Raw genomic sequence first — 9,344 nt, 5'->3', positions numbered from 1 at the left:
CACTTCAGATTTAAGATAGGATGGTGTCTTTTCCACCACCCAGAAGTCACCAGATGTATCATCATCTGCTAGAACTTGCTGCCATCGTAACCGCGCTGTTGCTGATATTTTGTCTTCAACTGTCGGTCGGCGAACATGGTCACCATATTCCACCGGTATGCACATACTTGGATCGAATTCCGTAGATATGAGTTATCCTTACATTGTATATCAACGTTTGCACCCCATATGCATGTATATTCTTCTTGCAAGTTTACGAACTATGTCAAAAACTCAACATGCAACACAACATGTATATACTTCCTTTACCAACATGGAGGGAGTACTTCTGCTTGGTTTTTTTTGGGGTTGGGGTTGGGTTGGGGGGGGGGGGGGGGGTAGGTAGATGATTGTGTTTTGTGTATACAAATTAAATGTTATTGTTCCTCGGGTCTACAATTCACCATAGCAAATCATCTCAAGTTGTGTTCGAGACGTTCACTGTCTTTACTGCATACCAATTTTGTAAAATGAAATGTGTTTTTGAGTTTACAATGACATCTAATACACTAATTACTGCAGACAGGTCCCAGCCCTAATCCCAAGCCTCCATAAGATGACGATTGATGAGAATACGCCAAGATTTCTGGCTTCAGATATGTAAACCGTAGTAGATGGGGAAATTTGCACTGGTGTTTTAAATATAAGGTTTACCAATCTACTCCTTCCGTACTAAATGTAAGATATTTTACCTGTTCTAAGTTAAATAGTCTAAATTTTGCCAAATTTATATTGACGCGGCGGCAGCCGGGGAATCGATCTTTCGTCCTCGCCGCCAGAACAGAGGCTCGTGCACCACCGCGTTCGCCGCGTGCATCGTCTCCCTGGTCGACGCGAAGCCGTCCTCCTCCCTGTACATCTTGTGGGCAACCTTGCAAACGTTCCAGAACTGCTGCCGCACCAGCCGGGGCACCATGCCGCCGTCCCTAACCACCAGCCTCAGCAGCTCCTTCCTGGACGCCGCGACGGCGCTCCGCACCTCAGCCCTGGCAGCCTCGACGGAGCCGCCGTGGTGCCGAGCCAGCAGCAGGACGCTGTTCATCTTCCCTTGCTCCTCCTCCCTCTTGTACGTCTGGAGATCGTTCAGGAGGCGGGTGCAGGTGGCGTTGCGCCGGAACATCTCATGGTACTCTCGGCTCCGGACCACCTCCTCGGTGAGCTCCGGCCCGACGAGGTAGAGCGGCGTGAGGACGATCGGGCCCAGCCCAGTGGACGGCACTCCGACCGCCATGTACTCCTCCATGGACGGCGTGTGGCCTGTTATCGTCCACTCCGCCTTGTCCATCACGGCCCTCGCCAGGTCTGCCCACTGCAGGAGTCAGGCATCAGCTAGGTCGATCGACCATTAATCGCTCACTATAGCTAGTTGAACTGATCGATCGAAAGAGACTTACGAGCTCGGCGATGTGGTGCATGACGCTGCGGTTCTGCACCGCCACGGCCTTGGCGCCGAGCAGGTTGCTCGTGTGGTAGATGGCGCGGAAAACAATCTCCACGCTCTTGGAGCAGAAGCCAACTTCTTCGTGCGCGTCCCACCTGCGACCACATATCGATTTGTGTATATATAAATGTATATATATATATATATATGAAATATAAATATGGTAATATGCAGGAAATGTCACATCAAGTGTAGGTATGTTCTGAGGTGAGTTTTGGTACTTCTCGATCAGCGTGACGAGGTTTTCCATCTCTTCCCTTGATCCCCCGACGTCGAACAGGTCATCGACTGGGGTCACCAGGATGATCTCCATGGCGTACGCAAGGCGAGCATCGGATAGCTCATCGGCGTACATGCTGGAAGCAGGTACCAACAGGTAGACCAGGGGCATCATTGTTCTCGCGAACTCCAGCTCGTCCAGCCTCATCTCTTTCACCCAGCTGTTGACACGTTAAAGAGAGTTAAATATATAGAGGAAAATTAAAAAAGATAAGAGTTTTAATTAGTTCTATTCCAGCAAATAAAATGCAGCAGCTTTCTTCATAGTTTGGATGCATTAACGATGTTTTAAGGAGATTGTGTTACTGACCTCTTGAGCTTCTGAAGCTCTTGTTGGTACAAAGCCTGGGAGGAATGGAACCCATCAGCTGCCAGCGCGACCATTCCTTCATCTACCTGACAAGAGCTGATCGAACGGATCAAAAAGTTCAGAGTTCTGATAGATCTAGCTACTGATCATGAAAAGCCGGGACAGTCATGTAGCATCTCCAAGGACCTCACCGGTATGCTGATTTTAGCATCTGGAAGCCCCCTGTTTTAGACTGTTCAATGTTCCTCCTGTGCTCTAGTCGGTCCAAGGCGCCGTAGGAGGGAAATTTGAGCACATGTTCCACCTGGATCAATTAATTATTGATTAAAACTAAAACAGAGAAAGGATTATATCTTGTATAACGGTGGAAACTACCTACCTCACCGGGGTCTACAGATCTTGAAATCTTTTTGGAACACAGTTGTTCGTCCAGAAGTTTAGCTGACCAAAAGCCAATGTTTTCCAGGATTGGCTCCTCCTCAAAGATCTGAACCTGTGATGCTTTGTACAGTTCTAGTAATGCTTCGCTATCATTTAGGTGCCCTTGGACCAAATCGTAAAAGCTGGATTCTTCACTAAATTGGGTCAACCCATCTGCATCACAACACTAGCTTTCAGGCTACTGTTAAGTAAAAATGCTCCAAGTTTATTGTGATCTCCCTCACCGCCGCTTACCAGACGCGACATCGTATCCATGCAAACGCAGGAGGCGGAACGCCATGGCACACGTCGCCATGTCCTGCGTTATCTCCTCATCATTGGCCAGCCAGGAGATGCAAGTTTTTTATTGTATTGGAGCCAAGATATAATTGACAAGTAGTACTACTCAGTAGCCAACAAAAAAGATCAGCTGGTTTAATGCATCATCACAACACAACTAGTAAGTAACTTCTACCTGTATATGGTGTCAAGTATGCTGTCTATTTCACCGGAAAAGCTTGGAGAGATCCCCATCTTCTCCAACGTGTCCACCATGCGAAGCCGGGGAGTACGCGTTCCGCGGATACACAGTCGGCACTGCAAATTAAATGGCCAGTAGCACATGTTAGAAACTAACCTCAGTGTCCTTGATTCTGCCATCCTTTCTTGGGTGGCAGACTGGCAGGACACGTTCTGCACTGCACTGCACCACCTGAGTTGCCGAATTTGCTGATGAGGGAATCAAGGTAGTCGAGTGCTCTCCCGTTGTAGTTGTGGATCGCAGCAGCGGCTGTTGTTGCCGGTGAGTTGAAGAATGATCCGTTCTTCCTCTGGTACACCATCGTCTGATCCCAGTCTACCAGGTTGCCCAAGCCTTCTGCTACGTAGGCCATGAAAGCATTACTTGCAGAACCCATTCTGTTGATCAGTTGGAGAACACAGTTGATAACGTAAGCGATTCCATGATTCCATCCATCAATGGCAGAGATCGATAACTAATGGGCAAATGAGAATTCAGAATAAACGGAGGATGGTGAGGGAGAAAGACAAACCTCTTCAGCTTCGTGCAGCCGGAGGATGGCGTCGACGTCAGCAGGTGCCAGTGGGATCACTAGCCCCATGGCCATGGCGTGCGCGACCATGCCGGGGAAGATGACGTTGAACCCTGCCGGCGTGTCGCTCCTGTCGTCCATCACCAAGGACGCGTTGTGCCCGATGAAGTGGAGCCCTACGTGCCAAGGCATCGGGGCATGACATGCGAACGACGACGAGCCATTAATAGGCCGAACGCCACCGATCGACGATGGCCGGCAGCCGCATGGCAGGAACGGACGACGAACTAACCTTTGCCGACATGCTCGTCGCCGACGCCCCACGCCTGGAGCGCGAGGACGCACTCCATCACTACTAGAAAACAAGCCAAAGATCCAGGCCAAAGGAACCAGTTGTTGCTTGAACCGGTATTAATATGAGACATCAGCATCGGCTGCATCAATAGTCGGTACTATTGGTCTGCGCCTAGCACTAGCAAGACGCGCAACGGCACAAACCGGTGCCAATGCACTGACAAAGGCACCGGTTGAATCCATTAGCCGGTACCAAAATGGCCATGCATCAATGGCACTGGGTGGTGGCAAGACCCGGTGCTTATGGAGCAGACATTAGCACCGGGTCATGCCATGAACCGGTGCCCGTGCTGGCCCTGGACATAGGCACCGGTTGGTTCCTTCAACCGGTGCTGATCAATTACTTTTGGCACCGGTTGGTGCTCCTACTATAAATACCCCGCCCCCTCCCCCGCTCCAAGCTGCCGTGAACTCACTGTTATGACAGCTGAGTGAGGAGGGGGGGCGGGAATTTTTCATTTTTTTAAAAGGTTAGTAATATTGTTTTTAATACTTTTACAAATTAATTTTGTAGATGTAGTTAGCACTTGATTTAGTTTATACACATAATAAATATTTGTAGATATATTTTTGGACCCGATTTAGTTTATGGTTTCATATTATTGTCATATAAAATATTAGGCATAAGGTAACTATTTATTTATATATAGTTAGGATTTGGATTATTTTATTTATATTAGGCATGCATAATATATATATTTATAGTATATAATTTTGATGACACTCCAATTTAATTTGTTTCGTAATCAATCATTGATTAATTCAATATATTATTGTTTTTACTTCCAATGTTTATTTAAGAATGGTTATGTTGACACTAGTTTGATGTTAATATATGAAATGTGAACCTAGATGAGTCGGCAATGGATGTACATGACGGATCGGCATTCAATGGAGTTCATCGATGGTGTGCATGAATTCATTAAAGTTGCAGAGAACCACAAGTACGGTGGTTTTGTTCGCTGTCTATGCTAAAACTACAAGAATGAGAAGGATTACTCGTCATCAAGAACCATCTACAGTCACTTGTTCAGTAGTGGTTTCATGCCGAACTATTATGTTTGGACCAAGTATGGAGAAAAAGGAATAATGCTGGATAATAATGAAGAAGAAGATGACAGGATTCTTGACTTTGCGCCTTTCTCAAAGTTTGGGCAACAATCATAAAGCTATGCGCCTTTCTCAACACAATTTCTCGGAAGGAAATCGATCCATCGAATTTAAGCAGGCTACAAGAGGATGTTGTCCAAAGTTTAGTCAGTCTTGAGATGATATTTCCTCCATCATTCTTCAATATTATGACGCATCTTCTAGTTGACATGGTCAGAGAGATTGGTATTCTCGGTCCTATTTTCCTTCATAATATATTCCCTTTTGAACGATACTTTGCAGTCCTAAAGAAATACGTTCGTAATCGGGCTCGTCCAGAAGGAAGCATTGCGAAGGGTTACGTCATAGAGGAGGTCATTGAGTTTTGTGTTGACTATGTGGAAGAACTCTGCCCAATTTGGGTTCCAGTATCACGTCATGAGGGACGGCTGATTGGAAAGGGCACACTTGGAAGAAAATCAGTAAATGCCACAGATCATGCCACGTTGAGCAAATCACATTTCACAATTCTGCAACAATCAGCCTTGGTGGCTCCATACATGGAGGAGCACATACAAATTGTGCGAAGCATGTACCCTTTGAAGTCCGAGACATGGATTACAAAACATCATAACGATACTTTCGCCACCTGGTTGCAGAAGGAAGTCATGGCCAACGATGAAATTCATGAGCAGCTAGCTTGGCTTGCCAGGGGTCTGGCAAATTCAATCCTGATATACCAAGGATATGAAATTAATGGTTTTACATTTTATACAAGAGACCAAGATAATAGGAGCACCAATCAAAATAGTGGTGTCCGTATTGATGCCACTGACTCCAGTGGCCAAACGAACTCATATCTTGGTTACATTGAAGAGATCTGGGAACTCGACAATGGGCGTTGAAGATCCCTCTATTTCGTTGCCAATGGGTTAAACTGACAGGAAAAGGTGTCGATATCGACGAGTACGGAATGACAACGGTAGACCTCAAAGAGCTTGGCTATCAAGACGAACCATTCGTCCTAGCTAAAGATGTCACTCAAGTTTTCTATGTGCAGAACATGTCTAGCAAACCGAGAAAGGACAAGTCCATGAATAAATCAAGTTTTCTAGGTGCCGGAGAAGAGCCAAAGCGCCATATTGTTCTGGCAAGCAAAAGAAAAATTGTGGGAGTCGACGATGTCACAGATGAAGAAGAATACAACAAGGTTGAAGATACGACTCCATTCGCAGTGGTGGTTGACACAAGTATACTTTTAGCCGAAGAGGAGGCTCCCTACGCATGCCATGATCATAATGAAGGGACGATTGTAAAGTGAACCATCGTTAATATTCCATTAGTTGAATGATTATGACTTGTAATATTTCCCGTGAAGATGATATTAATGATTATCTATGACTGTTATGGCAATTATCAGATTTATTATGCAATTATCCGCTTTATTGTGCATTTAAATTATTTATTATACAATTATCTGATTTATTATGCATTTAAATGATTTATTTTGCAATTATTTGATTTATTAGACATATAAATGATTTATTATGTAATTAAAAGAATTATTATGCAATTATTTGATTTATTATGCATTTAAATGATTTATTTTGCAATTATTTGATTTATTATGAATTTAAATGATTTATTATGTAATTAAAAGAATTATTATGCAATTATCTGATTTATTATTTATTTAAATGATTTATTTTATAATGATCTGATTTATTATACATATAAATGATTTATTATTTAAATAAAAGAATTATTATGAATTATCTGATTTATTGTGCATTTAAATAATTTATTTTGCAATTATCTGATTTATTATGAATTTAAATAATTTATTATGTAATTAAAAGAATTATTACGCAATTATCTGATTTGTTATGTAATTAACAGAATTATTAAAAATTGAAATGATTTATTATGTATTTAAATAATTTATTGTGCATTTAAATGATGTATTATGCAATTTTCAGTAAAACCTATTGGCACCGATTGATATTTTCATTCGGTACCAATGTCTTTGGACAAAAAAGATGGATGACCTGGAGTCGAACCCGGGCCGCGGCGAATAAATATCTTTGGCTTTCCATTGAGCGGTAAGTATTACTGAAAAGGGCCTAAGGTTAGGCCCTTTTAATTTCCCGCCCGTTGAGGCTTTTGGCACCGGGTGATATCTCCACCCAGTGCCTATGGCTTTCCATTGGCACCGGGTGGTCTTCCAACCGGTGCCTTAGGACCTTTTTGGCACCGGGTGGTGTTTTCACCCGGTGCCAAAGGCTCGATTGTATAATAGGTGTGCCATGTTCTCTCTTCTTCCTCACTTCTCCCTTCCACTGCCAGCCCTCTTGACGCCACCGATCCTCGACGCCGCCGTCGCCCCCTACGACGATTGTCCACTGCCGCCGCCTGGTCGTCCACCGTCGCGCATCCTCGACGCCGCCGCCGCCCACTCCTCCACCGAAGCGCCTCCTCCTCGACGCCCCCTCCTCGACGCCCCCGCGCGGCCGCGCCCGTACGTCTTCGGTGCGCCGCCGCCGCCTCCACCTCAACGCCGCCGCCCTCTCCACCTGGATGACGCGCCTCGGCCGCATTCGACGATCCCGCGCCTCCTCAACGCCGCCGAACCCGCCCTGCGCCGCCGCCCCTTCGCCACCGTCTGCCTCGACGCCGCCGCCCCCTACCCTGCGTGCCGCCTCGTCGTCGCCGTGAGATTGTCCCCTGCGTGCCACCACCGCCAGGACCCTCGACGCCGACGCCGCCATGTCATCCCGACGTGGTACTGGTGGCCTCCGGCCATCTTTTAATTTTATTTCAAATACAATTATAGAGAATATTTGTTATAGATATATTTCTTAGAATTATATAGTGAATTATAGAGAATTATAGAACTAGAATTATAGAGTATATTTCTTATAGAGATATTTCTTAGAATTATATAGTGAATTATAGAGAATTATAGAACTAGAATTATAGAGAATATTATATTTCTTATAAAGATATTTCTTAGAATTCAATTATGGATATTCTTACAATTGAATTATGGGTAGAGTTTTTCCTTTAATTACTTTTTCTTTACATGTGTATTTCTATGTCCTTATTCAATGTAAATGTCAATCATGTTATTCTGAATTCTTAATTCAAATGTGTCATTATGAGATGTACATGTCCTTATATAGTGATTTTTTGTACTTTCATTTCAAACTAACTCACGCAAACACGCACAAATTCTCGCTGTCTCCTTCGATCACACACACGATCTCTCGCTCCTTCTCTCACACCCGACCTCTCGCTATCTCCTCTCACACACTCGGTCTCTCGCTCTCTCCCTGCTATAAAACACTTGCACCTCTCGTTGTCTCCTTGTCACCGACGCTCACTCTCTCGCTCACACACACGCACGCGCGCGCGCACACACACACACACACACTCTCTCTCACACACACACTCACTCACACACACACACTCTCTCTCTCCACTAACACACACACACTCTCTCTCACACACACACTCCTCACACGCTCTCACACACACTCTCTCTCACACATTCTCCTGCTGCAGTTAAGGATGGTCACAGACTCTACCACATTTATACGGTTTCAGTTAAGGATGGACCCCTTCGGTGATGACGAGGCCGCCGAGCAATACATGTTGGACGCAATAAACGAAAATACGATGGCCAACACCACCTAGCCAATTGCTGAAGAAGATGCTCGGATAGCTGATTCGTTCCTGAATATGTCTGGAGATGCCGATGAAGAAGATGATGACTTTGCGCCGCCGCCCAATCATCAGCAGCATGTTCCAGTACGAATCTTAACACTATATGCATGGTGACTTTGGTAGATTACTTTTGCAATTAATATATATTTTCTGTAAGTCGTCACAGAAGTGGATGCGGAGGGCCGTCCAAGTGCTCCAGAGGTTGCTAGCATGAAATTTGTCAACCAATGTGGGGTTATTGTTCGGGCGAGAATTCCGATCACCACAAGACTATGGAAATCGAACAAACCAGAAGAACAGCAACACGCCGTGCCTCCACATCAGAAAGAAATGCTATGGACAGAACTCAAGAATATGTTCACTCTTCCTGAAGGAGTTGACGAAGAACTTGTGAAGAAATGTGCCTTGAAAAAGATGGCCCTTGCCTTTGCAGGTTTTAAGAAGAAGTTGTACACCAATTACATCAAGAAGGATAAGGAGCTGAACTGGGACGATCTTCCTCAAGTTAAACCATACTAGGAGGAGTTCAAACAATACAAACTTTTAGAGGAAGCCCAAGAAAAATCCCAACAGGCCAAAGTGAATGCAGCAAATAAGAAGTACAGCAACCACCTTGGGGCTGGAGGGTTCAAGA

General features: G+C 44.8%; 1 pseudogene; it reads right to left on the bottom strand.

The window, feature by feature from the left end:
* Positions 1 to 447: 447 nt before the first annotated feature.
* Positions 448 to 3,891, bottom strand: LOC120667860 (annotated as a pseudogene).
* Positions 3,892 to 9,344: the final 5,453 nt, after the last annotated feature.

Source organism: Panicum virgatum, chromosome 3N (genome assembly GCF_016808335.1).
Source record: "Panicum virgatum strain AP13 chromosome 3N, P.virgatum_v5, whole genome shotgun sequence".
In the NCBI taxonomy this organism is placed as follows: Eukaryota; Viridiplantae; Streptophyta; class Magnoliopsida; order Poales; family Poaceae; genus Panicum; species Panicum virgatum.
This window is presented reverse-complemented; position numbering and strand designations above follow the sequence as displayed.